Source organism: Dipodomys merriami, unplaced genomic scaffold (assembly GCF_024711535.1).
Source record: "Dipodomys merriami isolate MVZ:Mamm:240054 unplaced genomic scaffold, mDipMer1.0.p SCAF_1, whole genome shotgun sequence".
In the NCBI taxonomy this organism is placed as follows: Eukaryota; Metazoa; Chordata; class Mammalia; order Rodentia; family Heteromyidae; genus Dipodomys; species Dipodomys merriami.
The window spans coordinates 117,181,709-117,206,980 of record NW_027202270.1 but is presented as its reverse complement, the minus strand read 5'-3'; the positions used below and the strand labels follow the sequence as shown (position 1 = coordinate 117,206,980).

Below are 25,272 nucleotides of genomic sequence, written 5' to 3'. Positions count from 1 at the left end.
TTTCCGCCTGCCATTCCTTACTCTTAGAAATGTTTTTTAAGGATATTTTCTTCCCTCATTGTCACAAATTGACCTAATTTGTTATATGCATCTATCTCTGATGACATAATGCTACAACAAATACTGCTGCATTTTCTTTGCCAACTTAATTGCAACTCCCAGCTCATAGACAAAGTCACCACGCTACAGGAAATTCCAGCTCAGTCGTTACTGAGTTGCCTTCTCCTTCAGAATTGGGGAGATTTACATGATGCTAAACAAAAAATAATGGCAGAAGAGTTTTAATGTATGGTCTCTAACAATCACCAATGGCAGTCCCATTGCCTAGGTTTTCAGTGGCCCCTTGAATCTGGGTGGTTCTATGTTGCCTTCCTGAACACCACAAGGAGCTCACTGACAAGTCTGAGAAGTGACACCGAATCCTGTGTATCAGGCACACATTCTTTAAAAATATTCCTATGGCTTCCAGAGCTGCGTCTTTTTTGGTGATGCCTAACTTCCACATGCCGATGGTCGTTGGTCTCAGGAATGGAGTAAGTAAATTCGCAGCTAAATTAAAGGAATCAAGGCATACTAGTCTCCTGGCCATGAGGACTTATGTACACATGTGATCTGACTGGTATAGTGGCTGGAACAAAGGCTCTTCCTTTAGCCCATAATGGTGTGATCTGCAGAGGGGATGTGCTTTTCAGCCGTGATCCTTATGTTATCATGAACTAAACAGCGCAGGAAGAAGAACTCTGTGAAGTATAGACACTGGAGCCACTTCCTAATGATAGGACGAAATGCTATATTCCCTGCCACATGAACCAAAACCTCATTATTTAATTCAGTCTGGGTCAGATTTGTTTGTTTGGGTTGTTTTTTGTCAATGAATCCTGAGGGGTTCTAATGGAATTTTGGACATGGAGTTGAGGGTGATGTCACAGACCTCCTTGTTGAACAGCAGGGTTGGAGAGTACAATTGAGAGGGTAGTAAAGACAACTCTAGCAGCCATCACTACACAGGAGCAACATCTTACCTTGAGCATTTTCCTGTTACATCTGGAAACCTAGGCAATGCCTATACTTTCGTTGGGGAGTTTTTGGTTGGCTTGTTTGTTATTTTGGAAGGAGGGAATCAGGAATGTTAGACTCTTTTGATCTCCTCTTACAGCCTACAATAAGATCCCCCATAAGATCTGAAGACAAAATAATGCAATTTGGGGAAGAGCTTTCTGATTTCCTATTTTCAAGTTCAGAAAACTACTGCTGTCTCAAGAGGTCAGTCCACCAAAGCAAGTGTGTTTTTATGCTTTAGGAAGATGGTGGAATTTTAGCTCATAAGGAAAAGCTAGCATTGTTTGTGGGTCAGCAGTAATCAGAACAGGGGGAAAAAAGAACAAAGAAAAAAATAGCAATCCAGCATCCCCATGTCTTTAGAAGAAGGTCGGGATGACTTAAATTTAGAGTCTGTCATGCTGAGGAAAGGAAGACCAGTCCTGTTGTAACCAAAATTCACCTCTTAGGCAAGACTTGGGCTGGCCACCTGAGCAAGTGAGTACAACAAGTGGAGAAAAACAAGGAAGGGTTAAGATGAAGTCGGAGGGGAATGTTGATCCTCATGGCCAGAAGCTAAAGGAACTCCCAGGGTAAGTAGTTGATGCCAGTACTGTGCTTCAAGCCTTTCAGAGAAACTCTGCATGAGTCTGATACATTTCACTATTTGTACAAAAATGAGACTGGTGCGCAGTTGTGCAGACTGAACACTGTGAAAGGACTCCATGTCTAAGAAGGTATCACTCATTTCATAGATACTGTAGATGCATTTCTTATGGCAATTTTAGAGTTAATAGGTATAGAAAGTGGCTGTGATAACAAAGTAAGTTAAGCATGACACTTTTCCACAGGCAAGTACCTTAAGGCAGACATGTCTTTTTCTAATTTGTATAGCGTAACCCCCCTCTGCCCTCTGACCCCTACAAGATCAGGTGAGCCTCTCCCACCTCAGAGCTATAGTGGAGGGAGCTAGGACAGATGAAGTATTTCTGCACAGAGGCAGAAGAAGACTATTTACCTTAAAGAGACTGAGATACCCTAGTGAGACCATTTGAGCAGGAGGAAACAGTGGAATCCTTAACTTAAAATGTCAATGATTTTTGCTCCTGCTTCCTGCCAAGTTATCAAGCCAGAAGAAAGACTAGGCCAATAACAGAAAATGAAGCTACATTTTTGTGCGTACAAGTAAATGGGTAGCATTAATCCTTGTCTCCCAGATGGCCAAACTTTAATTGGAGGTGATCTACCTGAAACAGAGAGAGAGAGAGAAGAAAACACCTCTCTTTAATCCTGTCCATCCATGATCTACTCTCAGATCACCCAGATCAATGTCTCTCTGAGTGATTGAATGTTTGTAATAATTACCTCCAAATTTAGTTTAAAAGTTCCTACTTGAAACCCTAAAGTCTGACCTTCTGTATTTCTAAGAAATTCCTGGGTGAATGTCAAAGTTTCTGGCTCAGGGTCCAGGCATTGCATTTCATGGTTCAGAGTCTAAAGAGTGGTCTTCAGACTTTTTCATAAGTTAATCATTTGGAGAGCTTGAGTTCTGGGTCCTCATCCTAGCAGGGGCTCAGTAGACGTGGAAGTGCCTAATGAGAACTTGTCATTTTTTGACATATTCACTCATGACACTGAATGTGAGTGGACCACATGTTGGGAAACTGCTGCCCCAGCACAATGTCCTGAAGCCCTTGCATTAATTACTACCAACCAGAGAGATAAGGGAGTTTCTCCTGCTTCACCCCAGCAAGGGTACAACTCCCATGCAACCTGCAGGCAATGGAGCACATCGGTGGACCATTCTCATCCCCATACTCAGTCCTGGCTGTTTGCTAAGGCAACACATTCTTTTTTTTTTTTTTCCTTTTTTTTATTGTGAAAATACTGTACAGAGGGGTTACAATTACATGGGCAAGATAGCGAGTACAATTCTTATCAAGCATTGTAGCCTCCTCCTTTGTTTAACCTTCCCATCCCTTCCCATCCTCCCCCCCCCCCAGTCCTCAACACATTCTTATACTACAGTCACGATTCAACAACTACAACAGAGTCTGAAGTAGTGGTTTCTAATCTTCAGAACTGAGCAGAAGCAGTTAGACTGAAATCCGGCTGGGTTTCTAAGGCAGCTGTCTGACCTTTCAACTCTCTGATCCTCTGATCCTCACAGCCCCGACACCTATGTCATACATTAGCCAAGGGTGTTCCCATCCATCTCTTCCATAAGATTTAAGCTATGTGAGAGCAGAAATCACACTTTATTCACTGAGCTCATTTCTGCTCCCTGTAGCTGCTCCAGGTAGCTAATGGAGAGTTTTGTGTATTCTAGAAAGAAGACATTGTTTGGTGATGTCCCACTGGGCAGGATGAAACAGATGTCCCTTCTGATTCTAGAGGGAAAACATGAGGTAGAAAAAGCAAGAACAAGGAGAATCCATGTTCCCCAGGGTCAAAAAAGAGAAGTCAGCCAAGAAACCCAGAAGTAGAGAGGGCTCATGATCCATTTCCTGTCTGGAGCTCCAGGGGAAAGCACATCTTGTGGAACCCCCTGCGCCAAAGTGGAGAGATTGGAACCAATTTGAAAAGTAGGAAGCGTGGAATTGCAGAATTAAGCATAAGAAAGTAAGTGAAATAAGTCAGCTCCAGTGGGGGCAGGGCAAGAGTCCAAACATTCTCATTTGCTCCCAGAAACAGAAGAGTAAGGAACAGAGGTGAAAGCCACCAATCCCATCACTGTGGAAGAGAAATGAGACCCTGTGGCAGAGACTGTAAGTGGACAGCCTAGGCCCAGGGTAAGACACACACACATCTGAGCCTGAGGATGGGCAGCTCTAATGGGGACCCAAAGCCTGGCTGCATAACAAAGGGAGATGAACTAAACCCATCAGGCCACCAGATCACAAGTTACACTGGCTGTGGAGATCAACGGCTTCTGTACAGAGAATGCCCAAAGACAGGCAGACACCTTCCCAAAAGACAAGCAGCGGGGTCGGCAGGTAAACATCATCCCTTTCCTCACTGCAGAAAGGAAGATAAGCTTTCCTCCCCGCTAAGGTGCAGTCTTATGAAAGTGTCTATGTGGGAAGGCCACTTTTGTGGAAGACGCCATCTTGAAAATACACAAGAGAAATTATGTTATCCAAAAGACCTGAAGTCTGTATTTAGTAGAGTATTTTACTAAGCAGAAGAAAAAACACTTTCCATAAATAAGTTTGGGCTTTATTCCCATCATGTATGGTAATGGGATGTTCAGAGCAATAGTACAATAGTATTTGTCACATCTAAATATCATGTGTAAATATACGACTTCTCAACTCAGTGTTTGGCCACTTTTTGGAGAGTATGCTGTTATATTTACTTTATGTAAGTAGAGTCTATTTAAATTCCCATCCATGGGTAAACAGCAGAAAGCAGTTACTAGAAACAGTGCCCTACGCATTGGGTGGTAGATGGACAATGAATGAATAAGAAGGAAGATTAAAGACTCTTCAATTTCCTCCATCTTTACTTCAAAACTCAGTGTGTCCCTGGACATTCATTGGATGGAAATGAATTATCTTTGCCAAGGAGAGTGTGCATAAAGATAGAACATTAAGAATTGTAATAGCCAGCACCACGTTTTAGTCCTGGTCACCATTGAATATTTATTTGGATATTTGATATGCTGATTAGATTTGAAGAGAGAGGCCAAGAAAATCAGAAAGCATGCTAGGTTGATTAAGGTTGGGAAAACAAGATGAGATCTCCTAGTGGTAGTGATGGGCATGATGCAGGCTGAATGGTCATTAGACATAATAAACTCTACCCTGGGTGGACAGCAGTGGCTGGATGACTGCTCTGGCAAAGGTTTGTGGAATACAAAATGAGATCACATTGCGGCATAGCTTCCCCTTAGTCTCAGCTGAGTTACAAGACTGGCAACTGTTTATCTTCCTTGGTAGTCAGCTCTACAAAGGTATTTGAAAAACATCCTGTACAAAACCCTCCTTTTAGAGATAAAGAATCTGTGCTCTGTGCTCAGAGAAGCAAAATCCTTTACCACAAGTTACACAACTTCTAAATAAAAGAGATCAGAATGTGTTGCATGTTTCCCCATCAGGATGTTTTCCTCCCCAGTCTCTCTGGATGATGATGACACATCATACTATCAGTGGAGAAAAGTAAAAAAAGAGTATTGGACTGGGGTGGGGAATTCTAATGGAAATTTTGGTTACATTTCAACGCTCTATCCATGTGGTCAGAATCCTGCCACTCTTGCTATTCAAAGCCCAAGATGGCTACCAGCATTTCCCAGCTGAGACTCCACAGCTTAGAAAATCCAGAGGGGAAAGAAAGTCTATCCCCTGGTACTTCTAGTAAAAGCCATAGTTCTGGTGTCTCTGCCCTGTTCCCATCTTTAACCTATGCCTGATCCAGGAAGCAAGGCCAGGCACATCCTAAATGCAGAAACTGAACAGACAGGGAGAACCATTTATCCAAGGAAAACCAGGATGCGGATACCAAGAGAAGTCAGGGAGAGATATTGTTTCTGTGACTCTTTCAGTCTGTGCAGTCCAGATACACCTGTATCACCAAACACCTGCTCAACATGATTTTCACTTGAAAGAGATGTTGGTTTATTTCCTCTTATAAGGAGGGTAGAGATTGGACTTCTTTTCACAGACCATAGTTGCTCACAACAGTATTCATTCTGGAAAGCAACATCAGGAGAGATTCTGGTAGGCAATAGAGCACACATTCTAATTCAGACAACCCAAGGACAGCTTACTGAAGGAATCTTTTCAAAAACCTGGCCAGGGTTCAGCATACAGGGCTGCTAAGCAAAGGGTCGAGGAGACCGTATTTGACTCCACTCAAGGGCCAGAGTAGAAGAATATCTCTGCAGGAGCACTTGCTCTGTGTAAATTTATATGCATCAACATTGCCTGCTAAACACCTATGTTGAAAATGGCCTGCATTAGGCTGTGAGTGTAACTTGGTTAGTACAGCATTTTTTAAAATATGCATGAAGCCCAGGGTTCAGCTCCTAGCAACACACACCTGCAAACCCGTATGCACACACACATATATACACACATATACACATATACAAATGCAGAAGTCTATGTAGACATCAAACTACAGGGCATTGGGAGCATTCAGTGTGGTCCAGTTGGAATTCTTGACATAGCACCATGAGCCCAGTTACAGCTGTCTGTCTTTCATTTGTGACCTATATGACCTCAATCAAATTTGATAATTTCTCAGAAGATTATTTTCTCATCTTTAACATGAGACCAATATTTTCCCTTCCAGTTAATGGTGGAAATAAAAAATTCTAATGTAAACATTATTCTATGCAATGAAAAAAACAGAAAAGTGTTTTTCAAGTGATAAAGTACTAACCTTACATAATGGTTTTCAACTTATTTTGACCACATGAAATACAATATGTTATTTTATGGATGGGATTGGAAGGTTTTTTGTGGGTTTTTTTGGTAGTTCTTATGTTGGGATAGGTCTACAGACCCTGGGACTCATTCCACATTTTTTTTAACTACGTGAGAGTGAAAGTGAATGCAAGGCTGGCATTCAAGAAATGATTTACTGTGATTCTGTTTAGTGTTTAACAGGAAAAAAAAGCAATCATGTCTTCTGTCTGACAAATGAGTCATTGTGCTCGTTATGTGTTTATGACCAGGCAAAAGCACAAACATCTCTTTGTGTCTCAGTGACTTATGAAAGTCCTATGAAGGCAGCCCATTGGCTGTGCATCTCCTGCTCTCTCTCCCTCACAGCTTGCCGAGAATGTTTTCTTTTCAATAAAAAAAGTAGGCTTATCGCAATTTATTTCCACTTTTCTGCCTGTACTTCTGAACCCCAGATTGGAAACTAGTGTTTAATAAAAACTACATTGGAGAAAATGACCATACACGGCCTCCCCTGGACTCTTATTGCTTCCTGAACATTCTGCTTCTTAAAGGGGTTCTTTGTGATCCAATATCTTCTTGGTCTCAAGTTTTCATGAATTCATCAGTGATGGATGCCAATATTGGGGGTGAAGGGACTGAGAGTTTGCAATATACAGAGAGTTCCACATCTGATAGTTTACTTCATTTCCCCCAATGATCTTAGGAAGCAGATACTTATTTTTCCCTTTGTAAACAAAGAGACTGAAGGTTAGAGGAACTTAGCATGGAGTAGGAATTAGAACCCCAATGTCTTGAGTCCAAAGCCTGTGACCTTAGTCATACAGAGGATCTATCTTTCCATGTAATTCTAGCAGGCTCTCTTTCTTCCTCCTTTATAGTATAATATGACCAATCACTTTTTGAAGAAAAGGTCTTAATTGAAATGCCAAGGGAGCTTTTCCTTGCACTCTTTCCCTTAGTATTCCTTTTCAGGAGATCCTGTGCGCATAGCCCTCCCCCCTCCCCACAATTGTAAGTAGATGACACTTCATGGTAAGGATTCTCAACAGCCAAGAGGAGAAAGAGCCTCTTTATTGTTCTCTACTAAATTCAAATTATAATGTCACATATGATTCAAAGGCATCAGTGAGACAGGTGAGCAAGAGTAGTCATGCTCAGTTTTGTAAAGAAGAATCTAAAAATGCAGAAGGAAGACAAATGATTGTAAATCTCTGTCTGGAAGGTAACCTATTTTTGTTGTTGTTGTTGTTGGTAGTGGGCCTGAACTCTAGGCCTGGGCGCTGTCCCTGAGCTCTTCAGCTCTAGCACTTGACCCACAGCACCACTTCAGTTTTTTCTGCTTATGTGGTGCTGAGGAATCGAACCCAGGGCCTCATGCATGCAAGGCAAGCACTCTATCACTGAGCCACCTTCCCAGCTCGTAACCTTAAATGTCTGACTGTTATGAATCGGAAATGGGCTGTTACACACAAAGATTTGTGTGTTGGGGGTTTAGTTCCCCAAAGTAACAGTGTTGAAGTAGGGTAATGTTTAGAGAAGGTACCTTGTGGGAAATAATTGAGAACTCCATCATTCTGCACAGGTGAATGCTGTCTCTTGCGATGTGTCAGATGGAGCAACACCGATTTGTTCCCATGGGAATGAGTTGTTACAGAATGAGCTTGGCCCCTTGTGCTCTTTGCTTCTTGGCTCACAAGGCTGGCTCCCTTCTTTCCCACTCTGTTGTCATGTTGTGCTAGATACAGCCAGGAGAAATCCTTCCCTGGATGCTGATTAGGCCCTCGAGCCACCGGAACCCTGGGCCAAAGAAACTTCTTCATAAGTTACTGAGACCCAGTATTCTGTCACAGTAACATGAAACATATTTATGTCAATGACTTCAATAGATTAAGCCCAATCAGTTAAACTACCCCTGGCTGAATCCCCAATGAAGTTCATGCTATTTATAAGTCATTTGATTTTATGTCTTCGGTATATTGGAGACATACATGAGAAATAGTTCCCTCCCCATCTCTCTCCCTCAACCCCCTAGGGCTTGAACTCAAGACTGGAGTGGGTGCTGTCCCTAAGCTCTTTTGGCTCAAGGCTAGCATTCTACCACTTCCAGCTTTCTGGTGGTCAATGGAGACAAAGAGTACCATGGACTTTCCTGTGCAAGCTGGTTGTAAACCGTGATCTTCAGATCTCAGCCTCCTCCATAGCTAGGATTACAGGTGTGAGCCACTGGCACCTGACCTCCCTTTCATTTCTTTTAATGAAGTTATAAAAGATAGTGAGCAATTTAATAGAAAGGATAAACACACCACTTATTCTTCCAAAAAATTCTCAAGTACTTGATTTTTATTACACGCTAGGAGTATTGGGGAGCTGACAGTCTGTTAGGGGGTTCCAAGACAGACAATACAAGATAATTCTAGTAAGAGTTATCTACGAAGGGTTAGTGGGGATGAGCAATAGTAGCTTGCAGGGTCCAGGAAAATGTCTCTGGAAACTCACTGCTGCTTTCGAGACTACAAGGCTGACCAGGTATTGATGAAATGGGGGACAACACAATGGAATTCTATGCCTCCATCAGAAAGAATGACATTGCCCCATTTGTTAGGAAATGGAAAGACTTGGAAAAAATTATATTAAGTGAAGTAAGCCTTATATTAAGTGAAGTAAGCCAGGCCCAAAGAAACATAGGTCCCATGTTTTCCCTTATTTGCAATAACTAGTATATATGTCTGGGACAAGCAGAAAAGATCAGATAAGATGATGTCAAGTGAAATGAACCCCAAGATAGGGACACAAGTGGTTTTTGCTTATTATTGTTTCTAATGTCATTTATAAGATACCATGTGATTTTTTTGTTGCTTTGTATGTCCCTCCCCCACAGTATAACCCCGGTTTGATCTTGGTATATTTTGTGGAGGGGAAGGGAAAAAACAAATTGTTTAAATAGGGATACAGGTAGACTCATTGCAACAATGAGATGTACAAGACGTTATGTCAAAAAAATGAACTTTACAACTTTGGTGGACGCGGGGGGAGATGGGAAGGGATAGGAAGGGGAAACAAAGGAGGAGGCAACAATGCTTGATAAAAAAAAAGTACTCACTACCTTGCTCATGTAATTGTAACCCCTCTGTACAGTATTTTCACAATAGAAAAAATGGGGGACAGTGTTTCAGGCTGAAGGCCAACACCAGCACGTGCAAGGAAGTGGCTCCATTTTAAGGAAATGAAAGCAGTTCAGGGTTATTGGAACTGAGGGAGGAACTAGCCAAAATAAAGACTGGAAAGAAGCAGAAGTAAAATCTTAAAAAAATAAAATAAAACTCTTAGCTGAGATTAGTAAAGTGGAACAACAAGAAGTTAGCAAGACTCCCTATTGCGCGCCTGAAATCCTCCTTATGCAGAACACGGGAGAAGGCTCATAGTCCAAGGCTGACATGAACAACAACAACAAAAAGACTCTATCTGAAAAATAAAGCAAAGAAACAAGTCATAGGATCCCAACGTTCTCTTATTAGGGCATTAACTTCTGTGGCAGCTATGACTTGTGTCCCCTGTGCAGCTCTGCTGGTAAAATTAGATCCTACACTTAATTTTCAGACTGTCTGCAGGAAATAAAACTCTCCTTCAAAGTTACCATAGAACACTTTGGCTTTTTGTTTGTTTTGTTTTGATTTTTTGTCGGTCATGGGGCTTGAGCTCTGGGCCTGGGTGCTGTCCCTGAGCTCTTCAGCTCAAGGTGAGAGCTCTACCACTTGAGCCACAGTGCCACTTCCGGTTTTCTGGTGGTTCACTTGAGATGAGTCTGACGGACTTTTCTGTTCTGGCTGGCTTTGAACCATGATCCTCAGATTTCAGCCTCCTTAGTAGCTAGGATTACAGGTGTGAGCCACCAGCACCCAGCCCTCTGGCTTTTTATAGAGTGTTTTGACTTAATATTTGGCCATCACCAAATTCTTGTTCTTGTTTCTTGGGTTTAGTCTACAGTCAAGATAGATAACCCAGACAAAAATTCTTGCAGTTATTGCCCTTATATCTTTCAAGTATGATCTATCTACATGCCTCATTTACTGCCTGACCCTCACCTCGATTAACCTCAAGCAAATGTGTTAGTAATTGTTAGTGTCCCTGCAGACCTCTGCAGGCCCAGGATGGCCACTACCAAGAAAGTGTTTAATCATTGCTCAGGAGATGACTCGGTTTAGCCTTGGGATCTCTACGAAAATACATCTGAAAGCATGGGGCTTGAGGACAATTCCAGACATCAGGAAGGAAGACAAAGTGAAATTAGCCAACATGAGGGTTTGTTAACAATCCTGATTGTTAACACTCACCAGATGTGAGTGATTGCTTTGTTTTGTTTTCTTTTTGGTCCAGTGTTGAGATGGCACACAACACTGCATTACTGCCACTGCCCCATTGGTCAAGAGCCTGTGCAAAATTGGTTGTCAGTGAGAGAGGCTGGGAGGACCTGAAATTATGTACAGCGGGTTCTTTAAGGAAGGGAACTGAGAGAGATACGGGGAGGGAGAACAAGAGAAATCAAATGTCTCTGTGTCTCTGGCCTCCAGAATACGTTGTACATTGTCAGAACCAAGTGAAAAGTTTTGAACGTGAATGCCTATAGGCAGAGCATGCAAGATGCATATATATATACTCATTTGCAGGCCCCTCTACTAATATATGTATATATTATATATGCTATATATTATAAATGCTATATATACATTTATAAATATGCTATATAAATATATAATGTTACATATATGTATGTATACACACACACACACACACACACACACACACACACACACACACACACACACACACACATACATTTGCAATGGCTTCTACTAATTTTACTCTAACCCCCAGCACACTCCACACATTCTCCTTCCCTGCCTGACTCAACGGTGTTTGGACTTAAGAGTTCCTGAATATTGAGATTATGACCTGGTAACAAGTCATAGTGAATGTAGTGCTGCAAACTTTCCTAATGAACGATTGTAAGAAGCTGTGGAGGGGACTGACTCATGCCTCCTGAAAAAGTGAGCCAAGGCCTGCTTCTCTGTGTTCCTGTGGGATTTCCATTACAAATGCACAGAACGCAGCAGGATTGATTTCCAGAGCCCTGGGATATATTGGAAAAAGCAGTAGTCTCTTAAAAAAACAAACAAACAAAAAAAAAGTGCTGAATAGTTTCAGGGGATTCTGAGAAGGTTTGGGGTAATTGTAAGCAGTTTGTTTGGTTTAGTAAAGTGGTTTCATTTGGTTCTGGTTAAACACAATGATGCAATACCTGACTCTTTCCCTGTCACTTTCCTTGCTCAGCGGTGACCTCCAATTCAGTAACCATTTCCCCTATATCCCAAAAGCAAAGTAAGAGTTACAATTGCTGTGTCATCAAAATAGAGCTTCAGGTCTACTGCCTGCATACCAACAATAAGATTAAGTGAGTTCTGTTAAGTGACTGGATTTGTAAGGGATATTGTATTGCTTAAGCTCATTCTGAGCTCGATGGTGAATAGCAATCTAATTAGGAAATGAAGATCAAAGAGATGTCCAAGGCTCACTCTAAATCAGGCATTACTTCAAGTTCTGTTGATGCAAAGATGGCTAGGACAGGAGATGCAGCTCCTGGAGAGCTGGAATCCAGTAGGAAAATGCATGGAATGGAAGAGGTGGAGTTGGAGTGTTATTGGAGCCATCAAGAGGGGAGGCAGGGAGGCTTCCCTGAAGAAGTGGTACTTGTTCTGAGTCCTGAGGTGTAACTTGGTCTCAAGGCTAACGTGGGGAGATGGACTGACAATCAAGAACAGGGACTGCATATAGATGTATAAATGTAACACACACAAACACATACATACATGGTTTATGACAAATTTTGTGGGTGTGGGTGTGCTGCTCCTAGGGCTTGAACTCAGGGCCTGGGGGTACTGTCCCTGAGCTTCATAGTGCTTACCTATTGAGCCATAGCACTACTTCTGACTTTTTCTGAACAGTTTATTGGAGCTAAGAGTCTCCTGGATTTCCTGCCCATAGAGTCTTCTCAGATCTCAGCCTCCTGAGTAGCTAGGATTATAGGCATGAGCCACCAGCACCCAGCAAGGACAAATATTTTTAATAATAATCACAGGGGAACATGTGGCGGAATTCTTCTTGGAATAACATTACATTAAAAGAAATACTTTAATAAGCTTTATGGGGTAAGAGGCAAATCCAAGAGCATCCTCAAAATCGAAGTTGTTACCAAATTGTGCGTGCATGATAAGGAGAGGAAATAGAAAGTTTTTGAGTGAGTGGGTAAGAACATGAAAAACCAAAAAGGATAGGGAAAGAAGTCCAAAACAAGCTGCTGTGGACCTCCCCATCCCCTCACCCCGAAATGTCCTTGGACCTGAGCTACCTGGGATTGCCCTAAAGACTTCCTGTCGATATATGCTTTGAAGGGAAGGTTTCTTTCTGGGTCGTGTGAAGTTATGGAAGAGGGAACTAGGGGTCAGGAAGGTCTCTGAAGATGTCTGGGTCAAATACATAGTATCCGTTAGCATGCACAGAGAGTATATTAGACACTCAGGAATGGGACCATGTGCAAAATACTGTTGAGAGAAGGTGCTGATGTCAAGAGGTCACTCTGGTGAGAGAATCACAATGAGATCCACATTTATGAGACTCCATGGAGACACTGCGACCAAAACCCCCCTATAAACATTAAGTTCCTGAAGAGTAATTATAAACCAGAATGCCCAGGAAGCATGTTATTGAACTCAATTCCAAGAGAGTACATGGGCAAAGAAAAATTAACAAGGGTCCTGTGGTCAAAGAAATTTAGAAAAATGGGTTAAATGGAAGAATTTCAAAGCATTTAATAAGATGGTAACATGCCAAAAGGTGAAATATAGACTGGAGCGCTCTGGATGTTTTCCTTAAATGTCTAAAAAAAAAAACCCAAAAAACAACAACAAAACCCCACAACATTTCGAGAGTCACTTTGGGAAAAACTTCCGCAAGTCTATGTGTTGGGTATTGCTGCCCTGTGTGATTTTTTTTTTTTTTGGTAAGAAATAACCAGGAAACACAAATACATACAGATAAATATGGGTATCTTTTAAGCTGGCCTAATATTTAGATAAAAAATGTGTTTACCTTTTGAATCTCATTTCCTACAAAGAAATCCTTAAAAAAACAAACAAACAAACAAAAACAACAAAAACTAGCTGTTGCTGCTGCAGAAGCTTTTATGCAGTCTGTGGCTATTTGTCCCCAGCCCATTGCTAACCTAATCGAATGTTGCAAGGTTTATTTCACTTCTAGAGATGATTGCTCCCTGCTAGAGTTGGGAGAAGGTATGTGAGGATGGAATAGAACCTGGAAATGGAAGGATTCACCCTGCTACATTTCTTGGGTTGATTTGTGATCAAATTCTATTGGTTGAAGGCAAACTGAAAAGTAGTTGATTTTTCATGACGGAATGTTAAAAAGATGAGATTTCTAACCTTTCAGGTATCTTTCTAGAAATGGAAATGCATGAGAGGCAGGAGAGCTGAATTTTAATCCCAGAGATGCTATACATTTTGTTATGTGACCTTGGCCAAATTCTCCATGGTCTCGTTTATAAAAATGTTAACTCCTGGTTATTTATGTGTAGGTATATCTACCCTCTGAATTCATGATGTACCAGTCACTCCTGGGGCACCTTTATTTACTCCATTGAACCACACAGATTAGTTTTTCTTCTGTCTATTGGTGTCTATAAAATGGATAAACTCCCCCATTTCCTTTCCTTCCCCAGGGCCATGGATTAAGCCAGCATACACTAGCTAGTGGGAGAGAAAGCATCTTGTCTCTCTGAACATTCAGGCATTTTCCTTTCCTGAGTTAACTGAGTCACTGAGTTATCAATTTCTGAGTTAACCCAGTTAACTGACTGAGTTCCAGTAGGGGTTGATAAGGTTCATTACAACAAGGTCCCTAGCTCTCTTTGTCTTTTCTGTAACATGAAGTACCACCAAGGTTCTTCCTGATAATCACCTATATAGGGCTAGGGCTGTTCTTCACTTCTGGGTTTCTCAGGTCGTACCAGGAGAGTAAATTAGAAAATGAATGTTGGTATGTAAACAAACCACCATAGCAATCGCTTTTGTTTGCAATCCCACCAACAGAAGTTGGTTCCTTTCTTCCCCTCTCTCTTGCCAGAAAATTTGTTGTTTCTGTTCTTCATGATTGCCATTCTCACTGAAATGAGTTGTACATTTCCTTTATGGCTAGAAATAGTGATCATTTCTCCATGTATTTACTGGCCATTTGTACTTCTTTGAAGAATTGTTTGTTCACTTGCCCATTAATTAATTGGATTATAGGTTCTTTTCAAGTTTCATGTTCTTTTAAATCTATTTATATTCTAGTTTTTAATCCCTTGTCAGACAAAGAGGTGCCTGAGGCTGCATCTTTATTCTACCAACTCTTCCCTTTGTTGTGCAGAAGCTTTTTGGTCTGATGCAATCCCATTAGTCAGTTCTTCATCTTATTTGCTAAGATACTGTGCCCTATTCAGAAAGTTGTTTCCTATGCATGTATCTGCAAGTGTTTCCTCTGTTTTCCTGCCAGAGTTTTAATTTTTGGTCTAGTTTGAGTTGATTGAAGTACAATGCAAGAGACGAGGATCTAGTTTCAGCCTTCTACAAATGCATATCCCATTTTCCCAACACCACTTACTGGGAATACTTTTTTTTGTGTGTGCTTAAAAAAATTCAACTGGCTGTAACTCGGGACTTAATTTCTCAGTTGTCTATTGTTCCATTGTCCTACATGTTTGTTTTGTGCCACTAGCATGTTGCTCTTGTTCCTGGGACTACTTTTTAGTTTGGAGTCAGTATTACAAAGCTTCCAGTATTACATTTTTGCTCAGGATTGCTTTGGCTTTGGGGGAGTATCTGTTTTGCCTCCCTATACATTTTAGGACTGATTTTTTTCTATTTCTATGAAGGCTGACATCAGAATTTTGTACAGAACTGCATTGAACATGTAGACTGCTTTTGGCCATATCACCATTTTCAGAATATTGGTTCAAAGCATTAACTTTGTATCCTGAAATGTTATAAAGATGTATGACATACTGATTCTCTTTTAAAATAGCTCCCCTGTTGGGATTTATTTTTCCCCTAAATACTAATTGAAATTCTATTTGGGGATTATTTCAAAATAAAGGTCTCAGAATGAAAGAAATCACAACTCTTAGAAATGGAAAACTGCAATAATCCTCAAAAGATAGCCCTTACTATTACAATTACTTACTACTCCTATTGTGACAAATTAAATCAAATACTAAATTTTATCTTTATCAGGTGCCGGTTATATGTAATTTCAGTGACTGATTAGAAAAATCCCCTGCGTTTAGCCCTTGCTTCTATGCATTTTACAACCTCCTCTGATTCTCCCCATGTAATACTGACATTTTAAAGATAAGAAGACACCCAGGAGGAAGAATTTGTTTCTCTTATTTATTCTTACCCTTTGTCATTCAATGTGATAGGACAACAAGCTGGTCATAACAGCCACTCTTTTCTCCTTTATGAATCCCTGGCTACAGTAGGTTTCTCTGTTGTCCCATACAACCATTCCTGACAGAGTTTTCGTCAATAGAATGTGAACAGGAATAAAAGGCTCTACTTACAGGCCTTGTCCATTAAACCACATATGGTTCTTCAGCTCTTTGGGGCTACCTTAGGTGGTAACCTTATGGAAACCTAGCAGCCAGGGGTCACGAATGGAAAATTTCCCACCCCACTTGTCTCCCTGAAATACTATGGCATTGCTGAGGCTGACTTGAACTCCCTCCTGGTAAGAGAAACACAGTTTTAGGCCACCAAATGTTAGGGATCTCTGTTTACCATCTTCCTTAACTAATATGGGAACAGGTAGTGGAAAATACGTGTGATAACACATACTTGAAATAGGTTCTTAGTGTGTTCAAACTGAAGCAGAAAGATGTGCGTCAAAGCCAGAGCTTCAATTTAAGAATGGAAAATACATACACACTTCAACACACACACACACACACACACACACACACACACACACACACACACACACACACACACACACACACACACACACAATTCTATATGTTAACTAGGAAAGAAGACCAAGAACTTATTGGGACTGTAGCTCCTGAGCAGATAGCTGAAAAGAGTAAGGATATGAGTGTGTGTTCTGGTCACTATTTGTTACTTTTAGCCAGATATTACAGGAAAGAGAAACTCAGGCAAGAATTGGCCAGCTGAAGCAAAATAACCACAAAAAGAAAAACCCAGGCTTTCCAGAGCTTGGAAGCCAATGGCATTTGTACTAGAAAATAAGCTTCATAAATGTTTTTTTTTTAAGGAAAGGAAACCCAGCCCAATGGCACAGATAATATCAGTGATGTTGCTTTGGTACCCAAGCCTGTTACAGGCTTCGACGAAGAGTCTAGGATGGTGAAGTAGATGAAGAAAGGTAAAGCTTATGAAAGGTCTAGCAAATAATTCACCATTTACTTACCAGTGCATGAAATTGGGAACAAGGAGATCAGGAGCCTACTGGGTTTTTGAGAATGCTGCAATCCTCAAGAATTATTCTCATGCACCAGCAGAAAGTGGGTTCCAAAACTCCTCATACCATGCTCTTCAGAGTCACCATGTATGCAGCCATTGAACAAAATGGGTGAGAATATTCTGCAGCAGGAAGAGCCAAAGGCCACTGGGGGGGAGGGGGCGGGGAATAGGCAAGGTAGTATCTCGCAGAGGACACTGCCTGGTTATAGCAACATAATTCCATCATTGGCAGGAGCAGGGACTGCTTCAGAGCTCTTATTGTTGTGTCTTGTTCAGTTTTGCATACCAGGTGGGCAGTTAGGATCAAATAACTTGTCTTTTAGTTAAAAGGGTGTTTAATCTTAAAGAATAAAATCTAGCCTTTGAGGTTTTTTGTTTTTGCTTTTGTTTTTTGTTGATTGTGGGGCTTGAACTCAGTGCCTCTTTGTGCTCAAGGCTAGCTCTCTACCTCTTGTGGTAGTGGCCACAGCACCACTTTCAGTTTTCTGAGTGGTTAATTGGAGATAAGAATCTCATAAGGACTTTTCTGCCCAGGGTGGCTTCAAACTGCAATCCTCAGATCTCAGCCTCCAGAGTAGCTAGGATTACAAGTGTGAGCCACCAGCACCTGCTTTTGCTATTTCTAAGTAGCATTTGGAAACCCTAGACCCTGAAATTGATGCAATAAAATTAATTATTTTTTTTCTCTTCCCAGAAGTATTTGAACACATTTTGCATAAAGAAGTATGGTGGCTATATGAAGTATAATAGCCATACTACCTATCTGCCAAGAATCTGGGCACACAGACTATATTTCTCAGCCTCTCCTACAAGGACGTGGCTCTGTTTTCTTCAGTAGACTATTCTTGTAGTGATAAATGCCACCTCCACATTAGCTTATAAAAGCATTGAGCATTTTTCCCAGCATGCCTTTTCTTCCTATTGACTGACTGACGCGGTAAAGCCATGGATGACCTGTAGATGTCATACGCTGAGATGGCAAGAGCAACCATCATCTCCTAGCTCCTTAAATGACTGGAAGAGAGCAAGATGTGCCATCAGTTCAACAACTGCCATGATAACTTTGTGTTTTATTAAGTCACAGTAATTTGGATTTTAGCTATAGTTTAGAATACTCGAATTAATCACATTATAAAGTTACATTGCTTCTTTTGTTTCTTTTGCAGAATTGAACCCACTTTTCAAGAATGGCTAGAATGGAACCACACTAATTGTAAGACCTTTAGCCAGATTTGATTGACTAGTCCCTTCTGCTGAGTCTTTTGCATAAGTAAGTTTTGATCTCTCTGTTCTCCTCCTCCTTTCTCTTGTCTCTCTCCCATGCCCTTCTCATGGCAGCTTGGGTTTTATCCAACTCTGCTTTTCCCCCTGACAGACACACAAGCTTCCTGTGACTTCTTTCACTTGGAATTCACAACTGACTGCTGGTGTGAAAATAGAGCGCCATAGTATAGCCTAGCAATTGCATCCAATTTACATAGCGCATCCATTCATACACTCCCATCCAGTCATCTCATGCTTTCGCGTCTCCACGAATCTCCAGTTCTTCCCGCTTCCCCTTCCTCTCGGTGAATAAGTTTTCATTCTACTTTAGTAGAAGCAATCAGAGAGACTTTCGATTAGCTCCCACCAACTCTTCTACTGCCCACCTGCATCTGTTCCTATGCAATTTGCCTTCCCTCCTGGGTGAATTGTCTGTGCTGCTTTCTAAAGCCAAAACCTCCATATGTGCACTGGGCACCATTTCCTCTCATCTACTTAAGGATTTTTACCCCAACTGCTTTCTCCTGCACCATCAGAATTTCTCTCTATACTGGATCCTTCCCATCCATACGCAGAACATCTTGCAATACTTGCCATCTTTAAGAGAAAAAAAATAAAAATTTTGACACCATGTTATCTTTCAACTCCCACCCAATTTGATAGTTTTTATAGATAACTTCCTGAACACAACTGTTAAGTCCTTCCTCCCTCCCTCCTCCTTCTTTTCCCCTGCTCCCTTTCTTTCTTTCTTTTTCTTTCTTTCTTTCTTTCTCTCTTTCTTTCTTTCTTTCTCTCTCTCTTTTTTTTCTTTCTTTCTCTCTCTCTTTCTTTCTTTCTTTTGCAAAACACTACCTTAATGGTTAATAATACACCTAAGTGTGTAATAGCACGAAGGTGGGTCTTAGGGCAGCTTCTGCTTGTTTCCTTTCCCAGATAATTTCCTTCAGGGCCCTATCTCCATTTCTAGACAGAGGATGTGGTGTTTCATGTAAACTGCTAAAGAAACTTATCTTGAAATACCACCACTGCTTTTTTTTTTTTTTTTTTTTTTTGCCAGTTCTGGGTCTTGAACTCAGGGCCTAGGCTCTGTCCCTGAGCTTCTTTTGCTCAAGGCTAGCGCTCTACCACTTGAGCCACAGCACCACTTCTGGCCTTTTCTGTTTATGTGTTACTGAGGAATCGAACCCAGGGCTTCATGCATGCTAGGCAAGCACTCTAACACTGAGCCACCTTCCCATCCTGGCCATCTCTTCTTTCCCATACCTCTTCACCTATCCACTTCCACCCCCATCCAGCTACATGGTCCTTCTAAATAAAAGATTAAAGCTGCTACTTGCAACAACTAGGATACCTTGCCCAACTCCTTGTCATATCCTTAATTCTTTTAGTAATTATAATACCTATCTAATTCTGAAAGACAGATAATTAGTAACCAATGATGTAAAATATTTTAATACACCCAAATATACAAGGAAAAACTCAAAAGATCAAAGCATTTGAGACCCAAAGGAATGATTCTTCAGTATGGAATGCCATCCATCAAGAGACAATCATTCCACATAATAACTTTCTATATCCAGTGTTCCTAAGGCTGAACTTCACCACCACATTATTTTCTAAGCCCACATGGTTCATAGGTGGACAATTATTTGGTATGGTTCAGAATTCACATCTTTTTCTTTTGAAATGTCAGTATAGGCCAGCCAAGCTTCAAACATGTGTGGAGTTTATTGCAAACAGATTCATCTTACTTCAGAAAGAATCTACTCTTGGATGAGGAGCTATTTCATAAAATTAAAAGGTAAATCACCTTATTTAGCTGACAAGTTTTTGCAACTTCCTAAAGACATAAATGTAAACCATTGTCAGTTCAAGTGAAGTTCAAAGTGAAAAGCTCATAAAATGTTTATATGGAGCTCAGTAGCCCATTACATATTTATGTAGAGATTATACACAGACACACACACACACACAGACACACAGACACACACAGACACACAGACACACACACACACACACACACACACACACACACACACACACACACACACACACACACACGAAGAATGTTAGTGTTTCCATGTTGAGTTTATCCTGTCTTTATAAATGCTTTCAAAACCCAATTCTTAGAAAGTGGAGACAAAAACAGTTCTGAATGGAGATCATGGACTTTATCCAAGAATTAAGAGTGATTATGAAATAATCTTATATATTTCTTTATTCATTTAGAAAAATCAAATGCAATAAAAATGTATCTAGGAATAATGTTCTAGGCACTGAATTCACAGCAGTAAGCAGAAGTGTGAGTGTTCTGTTCTCTGTCCTTTGGGATATTAAAGTCTGACTAGGGCTATTAAAATTGCTGGAGCTGGTGGCTCATGCTTGTAATCCTAGTTACTCAGGAGGCTGAGATCTGAGTATCATAGTTCAAAGCTATCCCAGACAGGAAAGTCTGTAAGACTCTTACCTCAAAAAACTTAAATGGTTAACCACCACAAAACTTAAATGGTGCTGTGACTCAAAGTGGTAGAACCCTAGCCTTGAGCAAAGGGACTCAGGGACAGTGCCCAGGCCCAGAACTCAAGCCCCTCGACCACCACCACCAACAAAAAGTCTGACTAGGGAGAAAGACAATAAACCAATGGGTGTAACGTATATACACTACAAAGCAAAGTGCTAGCAATGAAGATAGGGATGGAATTGTGTTCAAAATTGAATTGCCAGCATCTGGAGCTTCAGAGATGAATGGATGCGTGCTTACTGTGATCAGACAGAACATGTGCTCTACACCCATATACTAAGGTGGCGTAGGAACCTATCAGTTTGAATTCTGTCTCTCACAAATCATTGTCTTATTATGTGTTGAATGTGGGAGACTTTCCATAAAGAAAAATAATGGGAGACACAGGATCTTATTCTAGCCTCTGCCCATTCCACACACCAAGGGCTACAGAGACATGTTCTTCATCTCCACTACGTGTTGGGACTGTTGTAAAGCCAAGAAAGTCCCCCAGTTCAATGTTCTACCATTATCTAAATCAGATTAGACCTCTCTGTGAAGCAGAGGCTATGTTTTGCAAAATGAATGTGCAAGTTAAAATGCTTTCTGACAAGATTTTATCTCCTCTTAGTTTCTTTGGAGGAGAAATCATCACTGCCCAGGGTTGCCTTTTATTTCCCCTGAGTTAATTTAATCCCGCTAGTCATTATGATAGTTTCTAATTGCCTTAGAGAACCAAGTCAGCACTTCTTGCTTGTAATACTGTGCTGCAGTGACACAATGTTGCTGGATCTCTCTCTCTCTCTCTCTCTCTCTCTCTCTCTCTCTCTCTCTCTCTCTCTCTCTCTCTCTCTCTCTCTCTCTCTCTCTCTCTCTCTCTCTCTCTCTCTCTCTCTCTCTCTCTCTCTCTCTCTCTCCAGTTCCAGGAAGATGATCTCTTTGCTTGTAGATGTGGTTTGCCCTGAGCAGAAGCAGAAATGAGCACACACAAAGATGGAACCTGATATCTTCACAAAAATCATGAACCATAGCAACACTTTTACCTTGGTGAGGAGACCCTGATGAGGCTTTTCCAGATCACACTTGTATCCTCCAGCTCATCTACCTCCATATCAGGAGATATGGCTTGTCCTACCCCAGATCAACCCAGGAAATGTCAGAGGCTGAGGGGGAAAATGGGATTGACTTACTTCATGATCAATGAACCACACAGGCAGGATTAAATAGTGAGGCAAAGATTTTGAGCTGAGCCCTATCCACTCGCTAGTTGTTCTGCCATCTTGATTTCCAAGACCCAATCTTCACCTCTGTCCCTAACCACCCCTGGAAGGGATGCTCTACCTTCTCTGACTGCAGACTTGCTCTGGAGCTTCCCTCATGCTCCGGGCAGATAACTCAGTGTGAACCTCCTATTACTTTATTCTCCTTTTATAGTAAGGCAGGCATTTCTCCCATTTAGCCATTACAGCCTTGAGCTGGTTCTTATGTGTCGCTGTATTCTCCAATAGTCAATATTATAATGTGCACTCAATGAACATGCAGAGCAGCGCTTGCTACAGAGGAAGTATTATGGCTGGTGCTTTTCCTATTTCTTTCAGCACTTAGGATTTACCCGTGACAGCAGCTTAGTAACTACTAGATGTGAGTGAATGAATGAAGGTATGAATGAACCCTAAAGGACTGGTAAGTGGAAACACAGCTTATCTTTGTCTCTGTAGGCATACTGACCTTTGTAAGTGAGAGACGCATTCTTCATTGAAAAGGCTAACGTCACAATGGTGCAATGTCAGACACCCAGGCAAGCTACATGTTTTCTGCATCTTCCCGGAGTCACTGTAAGTCTACACCTACAGAGCCACCTACACTTGAAGTTCCTGCTGCATTCAGTCCTACGTTCATTTTTTAATTGTGCAGTTCAGAGAGAATCCACTTAGCAAGTAGTGCTTCCAAACACAAGCCTGAGATATTCACCCTTAACAACACAGCTCCACAAGACTGTCAATCTCACCAGCATGTAAACCTTCCACAGTGGCCTTTATAGTGCCCATCAAACCATAGCCTCACATACCATTTCTATCTATTACTATAAATGTCAGTGGACCACCACCAACTCATGCCTGAAATCCTAGCTCCTTGAGATTGTGGCTTCGAGCCAATTCTGACAAGAGAAAATGTTATGACACCCTTTCTTAGTGAAGAGTCATATGCAGCGGTGAGTGTCTGCCATCCTAACTGTCTGGAAGCATTGGGTCATGCCCAGGTACATGCCTCAGCTGGAAGTAGGAGGACCAGACTTCAAACTTTTGCACTATGGAAAACAATTTACACATGCACAAAGAGAAAATATTGTGAGGCGCTCCTGGGCATAGCACCCAGCTTTGACATGATCTTTGTTTTGCCATTCTTGGAGTTCCAGGATTCTTTATTTTGCCTTGACCAAGATTCCTGTGCTGAGCTTTGCTCATTCACTGTCTCCTGCTCAGGGCTGGAGATCTACCATTTGAACCATGCCTCCAGTTCCTGGACTTCTTATACTGGGAACCTCTACCACCAGAAGGAGCAACCAGCCCCTTGAACTACTGCACTATTTTTCACTGTCCTTTGCATTCATAACTCTTCCCACCATCTGAGATCTTGTCTGCCCACTGCTTAAGTCTGGTGAAAATGAATTCTTATTTGGAGATGGAAATAGATAATATGTCCTCATAGTATTTGGACTCTCTATTTCAAGAGAAATAGAGTGGACTTAGTTTTCATTTCCAGCCAAGAAAGTTTTCAAGTAGAATGAACATCAAATTAGAATAGAATAGTTCCAGCTAAGAAAGTTTTCAAATAGAGTGGACTTTGTTTTTCATGTCCAGCCAACAAAGTTACTTTACAGCCTTTGACAGTGAATGTTGAGCTGGGACCCACTGGTCCTATCATGTATCATGCCACTTGGAACAATAGGACAGGCTTTGAATGGATGGTAGAGACACCAGATTGCAAAAATTGGAGGCATTCTTTGGGATAGATGGTCCTTAAATCCTTGGCCATGATATAGCACCATTTACCCAGAACTTGAAGTGCATAGGTTTGTATATTAAGAAAGAGAGATACAAGTAGCCTTCTTCACCATAAGCTGAGACTCTAATACCCAGTGGCTGATACTATAACAGGTAGTGACACACTGGAATATTTGCATTGCTAAGCTTCAGTTACCCAAGACAGTAGGACTCATTCATTCTCTTCCCCTTTCTTGTTCCTCCCCTGTACCACTTCCTAATCTTGTATCTACCATGTTCCTGAGATAACATCTCAGGGAACTCCTTGAACCATAACTTACGTCTTTGTATATCTAAGGGATATCTAAACTAAGGTATGGAAGTGCTTCTAATGCTCCCATCACATGTTTAGAAACAAACAAGAAACTACCAAGAACCACATATGGTTAAGAGTAAGTGTTCAGTAAATGTCTGCTATTACCATTATCATTGTGGGCACCATCATGACCATTATGTTTGTCTTCTGGTGAAGACAGCTGAGACTAGACTTGTTCAAAAATCCTGAGAGGCAATATTAACATCCCAGACTTACTCTTTCCATATCTTTCTTCCAAGAAGTCAATTATTGATAGCATTAATGTATTTCATTTGCTGAGGGCTTGCTCTGCATCCGGACACCAGGATTATTTGCTTTGTATGCATGTTTGTAGCACAATGTTGCTGTGATGACCTCACCAGAATTCAATGACTGGAAGTGCAATTATAATCCTATTAATAATGGATAACAAGCTGTGAGACTTCTACAAACGGCAGGGGGAGAGGAGAGGGGACGATATTTTCTGAGATCGTTATATATTCGGCATCTTTCTGTTTTACAGCTGAGGAAATACATTTGGAGATGGCAAAGGACTTGACCTTGACCTCACAGCCTGCACAAAGAATCAGAACCCAGACCTGGCTGACCCCAAAGCCCTTGCCTTTCCACCAGAGGAATCTTTTCATTGTAACTCATGTTTCTCTAGAAGTGACTGTCTACGTCTGTGATTCAAACATAATAAATAAATCATAGTTCTTCACAGGAACTGAGAAGATGATTACCACTCAGCCCAAGTGAGAAAAGTTCACAGGAAATCTAACCCAGAGACAATAATTTTAAGGAACAATGATGAGTCACCACCTAAAATTCAAGAAAAAAAAAAAAGCGTAGGACTCTGCTTGTGTCAAAACATGCTGTCTGATATTTAACCAGATGAAGGGATTTTGTTTCAACTTATAGTGGTTTATGAGAGGAAGAACTTCAATTACAGACTGAAATCCTTCATAAAATGGACATACTAGACACATTGAAGTGGTTATGCTTACAGTCTGAAACACAGGTGTGTATGCATTATTATTGTGTTCTACCTTTAGAAAGCTTATACTTAATAGTATATGTGAATGTGGAATCATTCTTAGAAAATTAAAGGGACCTAAGCAATGCGAATATG

At 41.1% G+C, this 25,272-nt stretch overlaps 1 long non-coding RNA gene across 3 annotated transcripts; it reads left to right on the top strand.

Annotated features, from left to right (window-relative positions):
* Positions 1-876: 876 nt before the first annotated feature.
* Positions 877-25,272, top strand: LOC138804810 (uncharacterized). Of its 3 annotated transcripts, XR_011365368.1 has the most exons (7): positions 877-1,263; positions 1,509-1,631; positions 3,727-4,034; positions 18,205-18,308; positions 19,995-20,102; positions 22,520-22,636; positions 24,664-25,272. It is a non-coding gene; the product is annotated as an uncharacterized lncRNA (long non-coding RNA). The 3 variants fall into 3 exon arrangements; XR_011365353.1 differs by having other exon boundaries at positions 877-1,631; XR_011365357.1 differs by lacking the exon at positions 3,727-4,034 and having other exon boundaries at positions 877-1,631.